This window comes from Cupressus sempervirens, chromosome 7, assembly GCF_028749045.1.
Source record: "Cupressus sempervirens isolate cs-2001-9-10 chromosome 7, ASM2874904v1, whole genome shotgun sequence".
Lineage (NCBI taxonomy): Eukaryota > Viridiplantae > Streptophyta > Pinopsida > Cupressales > Cupressaceae > Cupressus > Cupressus sempervirens.
In genome coordinates this window covers 690506298-690522079 of record NC_143124.1, presented here as the reverse complement: position 1 = coordinate 690522079, position 15782 = coordinate 690506298, and positions in this window count along the sequence as shown.

Genomic DNA, 15782 nt, shown 5'->3' with positions numbered 1-15782 from the left:
TGGGCTTAGAGAAGCAACTCGGCGGGGCGACTTGATGAACGACTTAAAGGGTCGACTTGGCGGGGTGACTTGATGAACGGACCTAAAGAGTTGACTTGGTGAGAGTACTTGGCGGGGTGAACTGATGAACGGACTTAAAGAGTCGACTTGGTGGGAGTACTTGGTGGGCCGACTTGATGAACGGACTTATAGAGTCGACTTGGTGAGAGTAGTTGTTCTGGTGACTTGATGAACGGACTTAAAGAGTCGGCTTGGCGGGGTGACTTGATGAAAGGACTTAAACAGTCGACTTGGTCGGGTGATTCGATGAACGAACTTAGAGGGTCGACTTTGCGGGGTGACTTGATGAACGGACCTAAAGAGTTGACTTGGTGAGAGTACTTGGTTGGGTGACTCGATGAAACGACTTAAAGAGTCGACTTGGTGAGAGTACTTGGTGGCTCGACTTTATGAGCAGACTGAAAGATTCCACTTGGTGAGAGTGGGCCTAACGGGGCGATGTGGTGAGTGGGCCTAACGGGGCGAGTTGGTGGGGCGACTTGGCGAGTGGTATTAGAGAGCCGACGTGGTGAGGCGGCTCGGCGAGTTGGTTCGTTGAGATGACATGGTGAGCTGACTTGGCGAGTCGACCTGGCGAGCGAACTTAAAGAGTCGACTTGGCAACGTACTCGAGTCGACTTGGTGAGGCGACCCGGCGAGCGGGCTCAAAGAGTCAACATGGTGAGGCGACTCATTGAGTCAACATGGTGAGGAGCTATCCTTGAGGCGACTTGGTGGGCCTACTTGATTAGTCGACTTGGTGAGCCGACCTGACGAGCTGACACGGTGAGCGGGCTTAAAGAGGCGACGACTTGGTGGGGTAACTCGGCAAGCCAACTTATCGAGGCGAGATGGTGAGTCGACTTGGTGAGCTGACTTGGTGAGCGCACTTAAAGAGTCAACTTCGTGAGGTGACTCGGCGAGTTAGCCCGCTGATGCGACTTGGGCGGGCCGACCTGGCGAACGAACTTAAAGAGGCGAGTTGGGCGGGCTGACCTGGCGAGCGAACTTAAAGAGTTGACTTGGCAACGTACTTGAACAACCGACTTGGTGAGCGGACATGGTGAGTGGGATTAGAGAAGCAACTCGGCGGGGCGACTTGATGAACGGACTTAAAGGGTCGACTCGGCGGGGTGACTTGATGAACGGACCTAAAGAGTTGACTTGGTGAGAGTACTTGGCGGGGTGAACTGATGAACGGACTTAAAGAGTCGACTTGGTGGGAGTACTTGGTGGGCCGACTTGATGAACGGACTTATAGAGTCGACTTGGTGAGAGTAGTTGTTCTGGTGACTTGATGAACGGACTTAAAGAGTCGGCTTGGCGGGGTGACTTGATGAAAGGACTTAAACAGTCGACTTGGTCGGGTGACTCGATGAACGAACTTAGAGGGTCGACTTTGCGGGGTGACTTGATGAACGGACCTAAAGAGTTGACTTGGTGAGAGTACTCGGTGGGGTGACCTGATGAACAGACTTAGAGAGTCGACTTGGTGAGAGTCCTTGGTGGGCCGACCTGGTTGGGTGACTTCGTGAACTGACTTAAAGAGTCGACTTGGTGGGGTGACTTGATGAACGGACTTCAAGGGTCGACTTGGCGAGGTGACTTGATGAACGGTCCTAAAGAGTTGACTTGGTGAGAGTACTTGGTGTGGTGACTTGATGAAAAGACTTAAAGAGTCGAATTGGTGAGAGTACTTGGTGGGGTGACTTGATGAACGCACTTGAAGGGTCGACTTGGTGGGGTGACTTTATGAACGGACCTAAAGAGTTGACCTGGTGAGAGTGCTTGGTGGGGTGACTTGATGAACATAGTAAAAGAGTCGACTTGGTGAGAGTAGTTGGTCGGGTGACTTGATGAACGCACTTGAAGAATCGACTTGGTTAGAGTACTTGGTGGGGTGACTTGATGAACAGACTTAAAGATTCGACTTGGTGGGCCGACCTGGCGGGGTGACATGATGAACGGACTTAGAGAGTCGACTTGGTGAGAGTACTTGGTGGGCCGACCTGGCCGGGCGACTTGATGAACAAACTTAAAGAGTCGACTTGGTGAGAGTACCCGGTGGGCTGACCTGGTCACGTGACTTGATGAACGGACTTAAAGAGTCGACTTGGTGGGCCGACTTGGCCGGGTGACTTGATGAACGAACTTAAAGGGTCGACTTGGTGGGTCGAACTAGCGGGGTGACTTGGTGAGAGTACTTGGTGGGCTGACCTGGCAGGGTGACTTGATGAACGAACTTAGAGAGTCGACTTTGTGAGAGTACTTGGTGGGTCGAACTGGCGGGGTGACTTGATGAACGAACTTAAAGAGTCGACCTGGTGAGAGAACTTGGTGGGCCGAGCTGGCGGGGTGAATTGATGAACGAACCTAAAGAGTCGACTTTGTGAGAGTACTTGGTGGGCCGACCTGGCGGGGTGAGTTGATGACCGAACTTAAAGGGTCGACTTGGTGAGAGTACTTGGTGGGCCGACCTGGCGGGGCGCCTTGATGAACGAACTTAAAGAGTCGACTTGGTGAGAGTACTCGGTGGGGTGACCTGATGAACAAACCTAAAGAGTCGACCTGGTGAGAGTACTTGGTGGGCCGACCTGGCGGGGTGACTTGGTGAGAAAACTTAAAGAGTCGACTTGGTGAGAGTAGTTGGTGGGCTGACCTGGCGGGGTGACTTGATGAACGAACTTAAAGAGTCGACCTGGTGGGCCGACTTGGCAGAGTGACTTCATGAACGAACTTAAAGAGTCCACTCGGTGGGCCGACCTGGCGGGGTGAATTGATGAACGAACTTAAAGAGTCGACTTGGAGAGAGTAATTTGTGGGCTGACCTGGCGGGGTGACTTGATGAATGAACTTAAAGAGTCGACTTGGTGGGGTGACTTGATGAACGCACTTGAAGGGTCGACTTGGTGGGGTGACTCGATGAAAGGACTTAAAGAGTCGACTTGGTGAGAGTACTTGGTGGCTCGACTTTATGAGAAGACTTAAAGAGTCCACTTGGTGAGAGTGGGCCTAACGGGGCGAGTTGGTGGGGCGACTTGGCGAGTGTTATTAGAGAGCCGACGTGGTGAGGCGACTCGGCGAGTTGGTTCGTTGAGATGACATGGTGAGCTGACTTGGCGAGTCGACCCGGCGAGCGAACTTAAAGAGTCGACTTGGCAACGTACTCGAGTCGACTTGGTGAGGCGACCCGGCGAGCGGGCTCAAAGAGTCAACATGGTGAGCCGACTCATTGAGTCAACATGGTGAGGCGACTCATGGTGAGGAGCTATCCTTGAGGCGACTTGGTGGGCCTACTTGATTAGTCGACTTGGTGAGCCGACCTGACGAGCTGACACGGTGAGCGGGCTTGAAGAGGCGACGACTTGGTGGGGTAACTCGGCAAGCCAACTTATCGAGGCGAGATGGTGAGTCGACTTGGTGAGCTGACTTGGTGAGCGCACTTAAAGAGTCAACTTCGTGAGGTGACTCGGCGAGTTAGCCCGCTGATGCGACTTGGGCGGGCCGACCTGGCGAACGAACTTAAAGAGGCGACTTGGGCGGGCTGACCTGGCGAGCGAACTTAAAGAGTTGACTTGGCAACGTACTTGAACAACCGACTTGGTGAGCTGACACGGTGAGTGGGCTTAGAGAAGCAACTCGGCGGGGCGACTTGATGAACGGACTTAAAGGGTCGACTTGGCGGGGTGACTTGATGAACGGACCTAAAGAGTTGACTTGGTGAGAGTACTTGGCGGGGTGAACTGATGAACGGACTTAAAGAGTCGACTTGGTGGGAGTACTCGGTGGGCCGACTTGATGAACGAACTTATAGAGTCGACTTGGTGAGAGTAGTTGTTCTGGTGACTTGATGAACGGACTTAAAGAGTCGGCTTGGCGGGGTGACTTGATGAAAGGACTTAAACAGTCGACTTGGTCGGGTGACTCGATGAACGAACTTAGAGGGTCGACTTTGCGGGGTGACTTGATGAACGGACCTAAAGAGTTGACTTGGTGAGAGTACTCGGTGGGGTGACTCGATGAAAGGACTTAAAGAGTCGACTTGGTGAGAGTACTTGGTGGCTCGACTTGATGAGCAGACTTAAAGTGTCCACTTGGTGAGAGTGGGCCTAACGGGGCGATGTGGTGAGTGGGCCTAACGGGGCGAGTTGGTGGGGCGACTTGGCGAGTGGTATTAGAGAGCCGACGTGGTGAGGCGACTCGGCGAGTTGGTTCGTTGAGATGACATGGTGAGCTGACTTGGCGAGTCGACCCGGCGAGCGAACTTAAAGAGTCGACTTGGCAACGTACTCGAGTCGACTTGGTGAGGCGACCCGGCGAGCGGGCTCAAAGAGTCACCATGGTGAGGCGACTCATTGAGTGAACATGGTGAGGCGACTCATGGTGAGGAGCTATCCTTGAGGCGACTTGGTGGGCCTACTTGATTAGTCGACTTGGTGAGCCGACCTGACGAGCTGACACGGTGAGCGGGCTTAAAGAGGCGACGACTTGGTGGGGTAACTCAGCAAGCCAACTTATCGAGGCGAGATGGTGAGTCGACTTGGTGAGCTGACTTGGTGAGCGCACTTAAAGAGTCAACTTCGTGAGGTGACTCGGCGAGTTAGCCCGCTGATGCGACTTGGGCGGGCCGACCTGGCGAACGAACTTAAAGAGGCGACTTGGGCGGGCTGACCTGGCGAGCGAACTTAAAGAGTTGACTTGGCAACGTACTTGAACAACCGACTTGGTGAGCTGACATGGTGAGTGGGCTTAGAGAAGCAACTCGGCGGGGCGACTTGATGAACGGACTTAAAGGGTCGACTCGGCGGGGTGACTTGATGAACGGACCTAAAGAGTTGACTTGGTGAGAGTACTTGGCGGGGTGAAATGATGAACGGACTTAAAGAGTCGACTTGGTGGGAGTACTTGGTGGGCCGACTTGATGAACGGACTTATAGAGTCGACTTGGTGAGAGTAGTTGTTCTGGTGACTTGATGAACGGACTTAAAGAGTCCGCTTGGCGGGGTGACTTGATGAAAGGACTTAAACAGTCGACTTGGTCGGGTGACTCGATGAACGAACTTAGAGGGTCGACTTTGCGGGGTGACTTGATGAACGGACCTAAAGAGTTGACTTGGTGAGAGTACTCGGTGGGGTGACTCGATGAAAGGACTTAAAGAGTCGACTTGGTGAGAGTACTTGGTGGCTCGACTTTATGAGCAGACTTAAAGTGTCCACTTGGTGAGAGTGGGCCTAACGGGGCGATGTGGTGAGTGGGCCTAACGGGGCGAGTTGGTGGGGCGACTTGGCGAGTGGTATTAGAGAGTCGACGTGGTGAGGCGACTCGGCGAGTTGGTTCGTTGAGATGACATGGTGAGCTGACTTGGCGAGTCGACCCGGCGAGCGAACTTAAAGAGTGGACTTGGCAACGTACTCGAGTCGACTTGGTGAGGCGACCCGGCGAGCGGGCTCAAAGAGTCAACATGGTGAGGCGACTCATTGAGTGAACATGGTGAGGCGACTCATGGTGAGGAGCTATCCTTGAGGCGACTTGGTGGGCCTACTTGATTAGTCGACTTGGTGAGCCGACCTGACGAGCTGACACGGTGAGCGGGCTTAAAGAGGCGACGACTTGGTGGGGTAACTCGGCAAGCCAACTTATCGAGGCGAGATGGTGAGTCGACTTGGTGAGCTGACTTGGTGAGCGCACTTAAAGAGTCAACTTCGTGAGGTGACTCGGCGAGTTAGCCCGCTGATGCGACTTGGGCGGGCCGACCTGGCGAACGAACTTAAAGAGGCGACTTGGGCGGGCTGACCTGGCGAGCGAACTTAAAGAGTTGACTTGGCAACGTACTTGAACAACCGACTTGGTGAGCTGACATGGTGAGTGGGCTTAGAGAAGCAACTCGGCGGGGCGACTTGATGAACGGACTTAAAGGGTCGACTTGGCGGGGTGACTTGATGAACGGACCTAAAGAGTTGACTTGGTGAGAGTACTTGGCGGAGTGAACTGATGAACGGGCTTAAAGAGTCGACTTGGTGGGAGTACTTGGTGGGCCGACTTGATGAACGGACTTATAGAGTCGACTTGGTGAGAGTAGTTGTTCTGGTGACTTGATGAACGGACTTAAAGAGTCCGCTTGGCGGGGTGACTTGATGAAAGGACTTAAACAGTCGACTTGGTCGGGTGACTCGATGAACGAACTTAGAGGGTCGACTTTGCGGGGTGACTTGATGAACAGACCTAAAGAGTTGACTTGGTGAGAGTACTTGGTTGGGTGACTCGATGAAAGGACTTAAAGAGTCGACTTGGTGAGAGTACTTGGTGGCTCGACTTTATGAGCAGACTTAAAGAGTCCACTTGGTGAGAGTGGGCCTAACGGGGCGATGTGGTGAGTGGGCGTAACGGGGCGAGTTGGTGGGGCGACTTGGCGAGTGGTATTAGAGAGCCGACGTGGTGAGGCGACTCGGCGAGTTGGTTCGTTGAGATGACATGGTGAGCTGACTTGGCGAGTCGACCCGGCGGGCGAACTTAAAGAGTCGACTTGGCAACGTACTCGAGTCGACTTGGTGAGGCGACCCGGCGAGCGGGCTCAAAGAGTCACCATGGTGAGGCGACTCATTGAGTCAACATGGTGAGGCGACTCATGGTGAGGAGCTATCCTTGAGGCGACTTGGTGGGCCTACTTGATTAGTCGACTTGGTGAGCCGACCTGACGAGCTGACACGGTGAGCGGGCTTAAAGAGGCGACGACTTGGTGGGGTAACTCGGCAAGCCAACTTATCGAGGCGAGATGGTGAGTCGACTTGGTGAGCTGACTTGGTGAGCGCACTTAAAGAGTCAACTTCGTGAGGTGACTCGGCGAGTTAGCCCGCTGATGCGACTTGGGCGGGCCGACCTGGCGAACGAACTTAAAGAGGCGAGTTGGGCGGGCTGACCTGGCGAGCGAACTTAAAGAGTTGACTTGGCAACGTACTTGAACAACCGACTTGGTGAGCGGACATGGTGAGTGGGATTAGAGAAGCAACTCGGCGGGGCGACTTGATGAACGGACTTAAAGGGTCGACTCGGCGGGGTGACTTGATGAACGGACCTAAAGAGTTGACTTGGTGAGAGTACTTGGCGGGGTGAACTGATGAACGGACTTAAAGAGTCGACTTGGTGGGAGTACTTGGTGGGCCGACTTGATGAACGGACTTATAGAGTCGACTTGGTGAGAGTAGTTGTTCTGGTGACTTGATGAACGGACTTAAAGAGTCGGCTTGGCGAGGTGACTTGATGAAAGGACTTAAACAGTCGACTTGGTCGGGTGACTCGATGAACGAACTTAGAGGGTCGACTTTGCGGGGTGACTTGATGAACGGACCTAAAGAGTTGACTTGGTGAGAGTACTCGGTGGGGTGACCTGATGAACAGACTTAGAGAGTCGACTTGGTGAGAGTCCTTGGTGGGCCGACCTGGTTGGGTGACTTCGTGAACTGACTAAAAGAGTCGACGTGGTGGGGTGACTTGATGAACGGACTTCAAGGGTCGACTTGGCGAGGTGACTTGATGAACGGTCCTAAAGAGTTGACTTGGTGAGAGTACTTGGTGTGGTGACTTGATGAAAAGACTTAAAGAGTCGAATTGGTGAGAGTACTTGGTGGGGTGACTTGATGAACGCACTTGAAGGGTCGACTTGGTGGGGTGACTTTATGAACGGACCTAAAGAGTTGACGTGGCGAGAGTGCTTGGTGGGGTGACTTGATGAACATAGTAAAAGAGTCGACTTGGTGAGAGTAGTTGGTCGGGTGACTTGATGAACGCACTTGAAGAATCGACTTGGTTAGAGTACTTGGTGGGGTGACTTGGTGAACAGACTTAAAGATTCGACTTGGTGGGCCGACCTGGCGGGGTGACTTGATGAACGGACTTAGAGAGTCGACTTGGTGAGAGTACTTGGTGGGCCGACCTGGCCGGGTGACTTGATGAACAAACTTAAAGAGTCGACTTGGTGAGAGTACTCGGTGGGCTGACCTGGTCACGTGACTTGATGAACGGACTTAAAGAGTCGACTTGGTGGGCCGACTTGGCCGGGTGACTTGATGAACGGACTTAAAGAGTCGACTTGGTGGGCCGACTTGGCCGGGTGACTTGATGAACGAACTTAAAGAGTCGGCTTGGTGGGTCGAAGTAGCGGGGTGACTTGGTGAGAGTACTTGCTGGGCTGACCTGGCAGGGTGACTTGATGAACGAACTTAGAGAGTCGACTTTGTTAGAGTACTTGGTGGGTCGAACTGGCGGGGTGACTTGATGAACGAACTTAAAGAGTCGACCCGGTGAGAGAACTTGGTGGGCCGAGCTGGCGGGGTGAATTGATGAACGAACCTAAAGAGTCGACTTTGTGAGAGTACTTGGTGGGCCGACCTGGCGGGGTGAGTTGATGACCGAACTTAAAGGGTCGACTCGGTGAGAGTACTTGGTGGGCCGACCTGGCGGGGCGACTTGATGAACGAACTTAAAGAGTCGACTTGGTGAGAGTACTCGGTGGGGTGCCCTGATGAACAAACCTAAAGAGTCGACCTGGTGAGAGTACTTGGTGGGCCGACCTGGCGGGGTGACTTGGTGAGCAAACTTAAAGAGTCGACTTGGTGAGAGTAGTTGGTGGGCTGACCTGGCGGGGTGACTTGATGAACGAACTTAAAGAGTCGACCTGGTGGGCCGACTTGGCAGAGTGACTTCATGAACGAACTTAAAGAGTCCACTTGGTGGGCCGACCTGGCGGGGTGACTTGATGAACGAACTTAAAGAGTCGACTTGGTGAGAGTAATTTGTGGGCTGACCTGGCGGGGTGACTTGATGAATGAACTTAAAGAGTCGACTTGGTGGGGTGACTTGATGAACGCACTTGAAGGGTCGACTTGGTGGGGTGACTCTATGAACGGACCTAAAGAGTTGACTTGGTGAGAGTACTTGGTGGGGTGACTCGATGAAAGGACTTAAAGAGTCGACTTGGTGAGAGTACTTGGTGGCTCGACTTTATGAGCAGACTTAAAGAGCCCACTTGGTGAGAGTGGGCCTAACGGGGCGATGTGGTGAGTGGGCCTAACGGGGCGAGTTGGTGGGGCGACTTGGCGAGTGGTATTAGAGAGCCGACGTGGTGAGGCGACTCGGCGAGTTGGTTCGTTGAGATGACATGGTGAGCTGACTTGGCGAGTCGACCCGGCGAGCGAACTTAAAGAGTGGACTTGGCAACGTACTCGAGTCGACTTGGTGAGGCGACCCGGCGAGCGGGCTCAAAGAGTCAACATGGTGAGGCGACTCATGGTGAGGAGCTATCCTTGAGGCGACTTGGTGGGCCTACTTGATTAGTCGACTTGGTGAGCCGACCTGACGAGCTGACACGGTGAGCGGGCTTGAAGAGGCGACGACTTGGTGGGGTAACTCGGCAAGCCAAATTATCGAGGCGAGATGGTGAGTCGACTTGGTGAGCTGACTTGGTGAGCGCACTTAAAGAGTCAACTTCGTGAGGTGACTCGGCGAGTTAGCCCGCTGATGCGACTTGGGCGGGCCGACCTGGCGAACGAACTTAAAGAGGCGACTTGGGCGGGCTGACCTGGCGAGCGAACTTAAAGAGTTGACTTGGCAACGTACTTGAACAACCGACTTGGTGAGCTGACACGGTGAGTGGGCTTAGAGAAGCAACTCGGCGGGGCGACTTGATGAACGGACTTAAAGGGTCGACTTGGCGGGGTGACTTGATGAACGGACCTAAAGAGTTGACTTGGTGAGAGTACTTGGCGGGGTGAACTGATGAACGGACTTAAAGAGTCGACTTGGTGGGAGTACTTGGTGGGCCGACTTGATGAACGGACTTATAGAGTCGACTTGGTGAGAGTAGTTGTTCTGGTGACTTGATGAACGGACTTAAAGAGTCGGCTTGGCGGGGTGACTTGATGAAAGGACTTAAACAGTCGACTTGGTCGGGTGATTCGATGAACGAACTTAGAGGGTCGACTTTGCGGGGTGACTTGATGAACGGACCTAAAGAGTTGACTTGGTGAGAGTACTTGGTTGGGTGACTCGATGAAACGACTTAAAGAGTCGACTTGGTGAGAGTACTTGGTGGCTCGACTTTATGAGCAGACTGAAAGAGTCCACTTGGTGAGAGTGGGCCTAACGGGGCGATGTGGTGAGTGGGCCTAACGGGGCGAGTTGGTGGGGCGACTTGGCGAGTGGTATTAGAGAGCCGACGTGGTGAGGCGGCTCGGCGAGTTGGTTCGTTGAGATGACATGGTGAGCTGACTTGGCGAGTCGACCTGGCGAGCGAACTTAAAGAGTCGACTTGGCAACGTACTCGAGTCGACTTGGTGAGGCGACCCGGCGAGCGGGCTCAAAGAGTCAACATGGTGAGGCGACTCATTGAGTCAACATGGTGAGGAGCTATCCTTGAGGCGACTTGGTGGGCCTACTTGATTAGTCGACTTGGTGAGCCGACCTGACGAGCTGACACGGTAAGCGGGCTTAAAGAGGCGACGACTTGGTGGGGTAACTCGGCAAGCCAACTTATCGAGGCGAGATGGTGAGTCGACTTGGTGAGCTGACTTGGTGAGCGCACTTAAAGAGTCAACTTCGTGAGGTGACTCGGCGAGTTAGCCCGCTGATGCGACTTGGGCGGGCCGACCTGGCGAACGAACTTAAAGAGGCGACTTGGGCGGGCTGACCTGGCGAGCGAACTTAAAGAGTTGACTTGGCAACGTACTTGAACAACCGACTTGGTGAGCGGACATGGTGAGTGGGATTAGAGAAGCAACTCGGCGGGGCGACTTGATGAACGGACTTAAAGGGTCGACTCGGCGGGGTGACTTGATGAACGGACCTAAAGAGTTGACTTGGTGAGAGTACTTGGCGGGGTGAACTGATGAACGGACTTAAAGAGTCGACTTGGTGGGAGTACTTGGTGGGCCGACTTGATGAACGGACTTATAGAGTCGACTTGGTGAGAGTAGTTGTTCTGGTGACTTGATGAACGGACTTAAAGAGTCGGCTTGGCGGGGTGACTTGATGAAAGGACTTAAACAGTCGACTTGGTCGGGTGACTCGATGAACGAACTTAGAGGGTCGACTTTGCGGGGTGACTTGATGAACGGACCTAAAGAGTTGACTTGGTGAGAGTACTCGGTGGGGTGACCTGATGAACAGACTTAGAGAGTCGACTTGGTGAGAGTCCTTGGTGGGCCGACCTGGTTGGGTGACTTCGTGAACTGACTTAAAGAGTCGACTTGGTGGGGTGACTTGATGAACGGACTTCAAGGGTCGACTTGGCGAGGTGACTTGATGAACGGTCCTAAAGAGTTGACTTGGTGAGAGTACTTGGTGTGGTGACTTGATGAAAAGACTTAAAGAGTCGAATTGGTGAGAGTACTTGGTGGGGTGACTTGATGAACGCACTTGAAGGGTCGACTTGGTGGGGTGACTTTATGAACGGACCTAAAGAGTTGACCTGGTGAGAGTGCTTGGTGGGGTGACTTGATGAACATAGTAAAAGAGTCGACTTGGTGAGAGTAGTTGGTCGGGTGACTTGATGAACGCACTTGAAGAATCGACTTGGTTAGAGTACTTGGTGGGGTGACTTGATGAACAGACTTAAAGATTCGACTTGGTGGGCCGACCTGGCGGGGTGACTTGATGAACGGACTTAGAGAGTCGACTTGGTGAGAGTACTTGGTGGGCCGACCTGGCCGGGTGACTTGATGAACAAACTTAAAGAGTCGACTTGGTGAGAGTACTCGGTGGGCTGACCTGGTCACGTGACTTGATGAACGGACTTAAAGAGTCGACTTGGTGGGCCGACTTGGCCGGGTGACTTGATGAACGGACTTAAAGAGTCGACTTGGTGGGCCGACTTGGCCGGGTGACTTGATGAACGAACTTAAAGAGTCGGCTTGGTGGGTCGAAGTAGCGGGGTGACTTGGTGAGAGTACTTGCTGGGCTGACCTGGCAGGGTGACTTGATGAACGAACTTAGAGAGTCGACTTTGTTAGAGTACTTGGTGGGTCGAACTGGCGGGGTGACTTGATGAACGAACTTAAAGAGTCGACCCGGTGAGAGAACTTGGTGGGCCGAGCTGGCGGGGTGAATTGATGAACGAACCTAAAGAGTCGACTTTGTGAGAGTACTTGGTGGGCCGACCTGGCGGGGTGAGTTGATGACCGAACTTAAAGGGTCGACTCGGTGAGAGTACTTGGTGGGCCGACCTGGCGGGGCGACTTGATGAACGAACTTAAAGAGTCGACTTGGTGAGAGTACTCGGTGGGGTGCCCTGATGAACAAACCTAAAGAGTCGACCTGGTGAGAGTACTTGGTGGGCCGACCTGGCGGGGTGACTTGGTGAGCAAACTTAAAGAGTCGACTTGGTGAGAGTAGTTGGTGGGCTGACCTGGCGGGGTGACTTGATGAACGAACTTAAAGAGTCGACCTGGTGGGCCGACTTGGCAGAGTGACTTCATGAACGAACTTAAAGAGTCCACTTGGTGGGCCGACCTGGCGGGGTGACTTGATGAACGAACTTAAAGAGTCGACTTGGTGAGAGTAATTTGTGGGCTGACCTGGCGGGGTGACTTGATGAATGAACTTAAAGAGTCGACTTGGTGGGGTGACTTGATGAACGCACTTGAAGGGTCGACTTGGTGGGGTGACTCTATGAACGGACCTAAAGAGTTGACTTGGTGAGAGTACTTGGTGGGGTGACTCGATGAAAGGACTTAAAGAGTCGACTTGGTGAGAGTACTTGGTGGCTCGACTTTATGAGCAGACTTAAAGAGCCCACTTGGTGAGAGTGGGCCTAACGGGGCGATGTGGTGAGTGGGCCTAACGGGGCGAGTTGGTGGGGCGACTTGGCGAGTGGTATTAGAGAGCCGACGTGGTGAGGCGACTCGGCGAGTTGGTTCGTTGAGATGACATGGTGAGCTGACTTGGCGAGTCGACCCGGCGAGCGAACTTAAAGAGTGGACTTGGCAACGTACTCGAGTCGACTTGGTGAGGCGACCCGGCGAGCGGGCTCAAAGAGTCAACATGGTGAGGCGACTCATTGAGTCAACATGGTGAGGAGCTATCCTTGAGGCGACTTGGTGGGCCTACTTGATTAGTCGACTTGGTGAGCCGACCTGACGAGCTGACACGGTGAGCGGGCTTGAAGAGGCGACGACTTGGTGGGGTAACTCGGCAAGCCAAATTATCGAGGCGAGATGGTGAGTCGACTTGGTGAGCTGACTTGGTGAGCGCACTTAAAGAGTCAACTTCGTGAGGTGACTCGGCGAGTTAGCCCGCTGATGCGACTTGGGCGGGCCGACCTGGCGAACGAACTTAAAGAGGCGACTTGGGCGGGCTGACCTGGCGAGCGAACTTAAAGAGTTGACTTGGCAACGTACTTGAACAACCGACTTGGCGAGCTGACACGGTGAGTGGGCTTAGAGAAGCAACTCGGCGGGGCGACTTGATGAACGGACTTAAAGGGTCGACTTGGCGGGGTGACTTGATGAACGGACCTAAAGAGTTGACTTGGTGAGAGTACTTGGCGGGGTGAACTGATGAACGGACTTAAAGAGTCGACTTGGTGGGAGTACTTGGTGGGCCGACTTGATGAACGGACTTATAGAGTCGACTTGGTGAGAGTAGTTGTTCTGGTGACTTGATGAACGAAATTAAAGAGTCGGCTTGGCGGGGTGACTTGATGAAAGGACTTAAACAGTCGACTTGGTCGGGTGATTCGATGAACGAACTTAGAGGGTCGACTTTGCGGGGTGACTTGATGAACGGACCTAAAGAGTTGACTTGGTGAGAGTACTTGGTTGGGTGACTCGATGAAACGACTTAAAGAGTCGACTTGGTGAGAGTACTTGGTGGCTCGACTTTATGAGCAGACTTAAAGAGTCCACTTGGTGAGAGTGGGCCTAACGGGGCGATGTGGTGAGTGGGCCTAACGGGGCGAGTTGGTGGGGCGACTTGGCGAGTGGTATTAGAGAGCCGACGTGGTGAGGCGGCTCGGCGAGTTGGTTCGTTGAGATGACATGGTGAGCTGACTTGGCGAGTCGACCTGGCGAGCGAACTTAAAGAGTCGACTTGGCAACGTACTCGAGTCGACTTGGTGAGGCGACCCGGCGAGCGGGCTCAAAGAGTCAACATGGTGAGGCGACTCATTGAGTCAACATGGTGAGGAGCTATCCTTGAGGCGACTTGGTGGGCCTACTTGATTAGTCGACTTGGTGAGCCGACCTGACGAGCTGACACGGTGAGCGGGCTTAAAGAGGCGACGACTTGGTGGGGTAACTCGGCAAGCCAACTTATCGAGGCGAGATGGTGAGTCGACTTGGTGAGCTGACTTGGTGAGCGCACTTAAAGAGTCAACTTCGTGAGGTGACTCGGCGAGTTAGCCCGTTGATGCGACTTGGGCGGGCCGACCTGGCGAACGAACTTAAAGAGGCGACTTGGGCGGGCTGACCTGGCGAGCGAACTTAAAGAGTTGACTTGGCAACGTACTTGAACAACCGACTTGGTGAGCTGACATGGTGAGTGGGCTCCGCTGATGCGACTTGGGCGGGCCGACCTGGCGAACGAACTTAAAGAGGCGACTTGGGCGGGCTGACCTGGTGAGCGAACTTAAAGAGTTGACTTGGTGAGCTGACATGGTCAGTGGGCTTAGAGAAGCAACTCGGCGGGGCGACTTGGCGAGCACACCTGCTGGGGCAAGGTGGTAAAACGACTAGGTGATTCGACATGGTGAGCTGACTTAGGGAGCTGACTTGGTGAGCGAACTTAAGGGGTCGACTTGGTGAGGCAACCTGAATAGTCGACTCGGTGAGGTGGCTTGGGGAGCCGACATGGTGAGCGGTCTTAAAGAAGAGGCGACCTGGTGGGGCAACCTGGTGAGGCGAGATGGTAAGTCATCTTGGTGAGCCGTCTTGACGAGCTGTGAGTGGACTTAAAGAGTCAATTCTTGATTTGGCAAAGACCACATGGTTAGATGACTTGGTGAGCCGACCTGGCCAGAAAAATTGGCAAGCAAACTTATAGAATCGACTTGCTGTCCCCAGCCAGGATCGCACGCCTGGGTCGACCCAACTTGGGTCACCCGACTAGGTCAACCCATCTCCGTCGCCCCAGCCTCGGGCGACCCGACTGGGTCGACGAGGGGAAAAAAAAAAAAAAAAAACAAAAAAAGTCATGAGAGGCCCTGTACAGCGAAAAGCGCTAAATTTTGGGCATTACAAAAAAAAAAAACAAGTTACCCGCTTTTGGATCACGCACAAGTTTCAGTTCACGTATTGCCGAGCCGACTCGAGGCGTTACGCCTAGCTAGCCGGATTCGAGGTAGGGTAGCCGAAACGATCCGATTTGAGAATTTTCTTTATAAAAAGAGATCATGATAGGCCTCGTAAGGCAAAAAAGAATGAAATTTTGGGAGTTCAAAAAAAAACGTTACCCGGTTTTGGATCGCGCACAGGGCTCGGGTCACGTAGCATCGAGGTGCCCTGGGTGACATGATTCGAGCGAAAAGTCGACGGTGGCATGAGTCGTGCAAAAACATTGGAGGCCATTAAGGCTCGAGGCGCTTCGAGTCGAGGTTGCCGAGGCGGGTCGGGTTGAAAAATTTGGGCGTTAACCAAAAAGAAAAAGTTAACCGCTTTTGGATCATGTACACGGCTCGGGGCACTTAGAATCAAGTCGAGCACGGTGACATGAGTCGTGCGAAAAATTTGGAGACGACTCGAGTCGGGGCATCCGA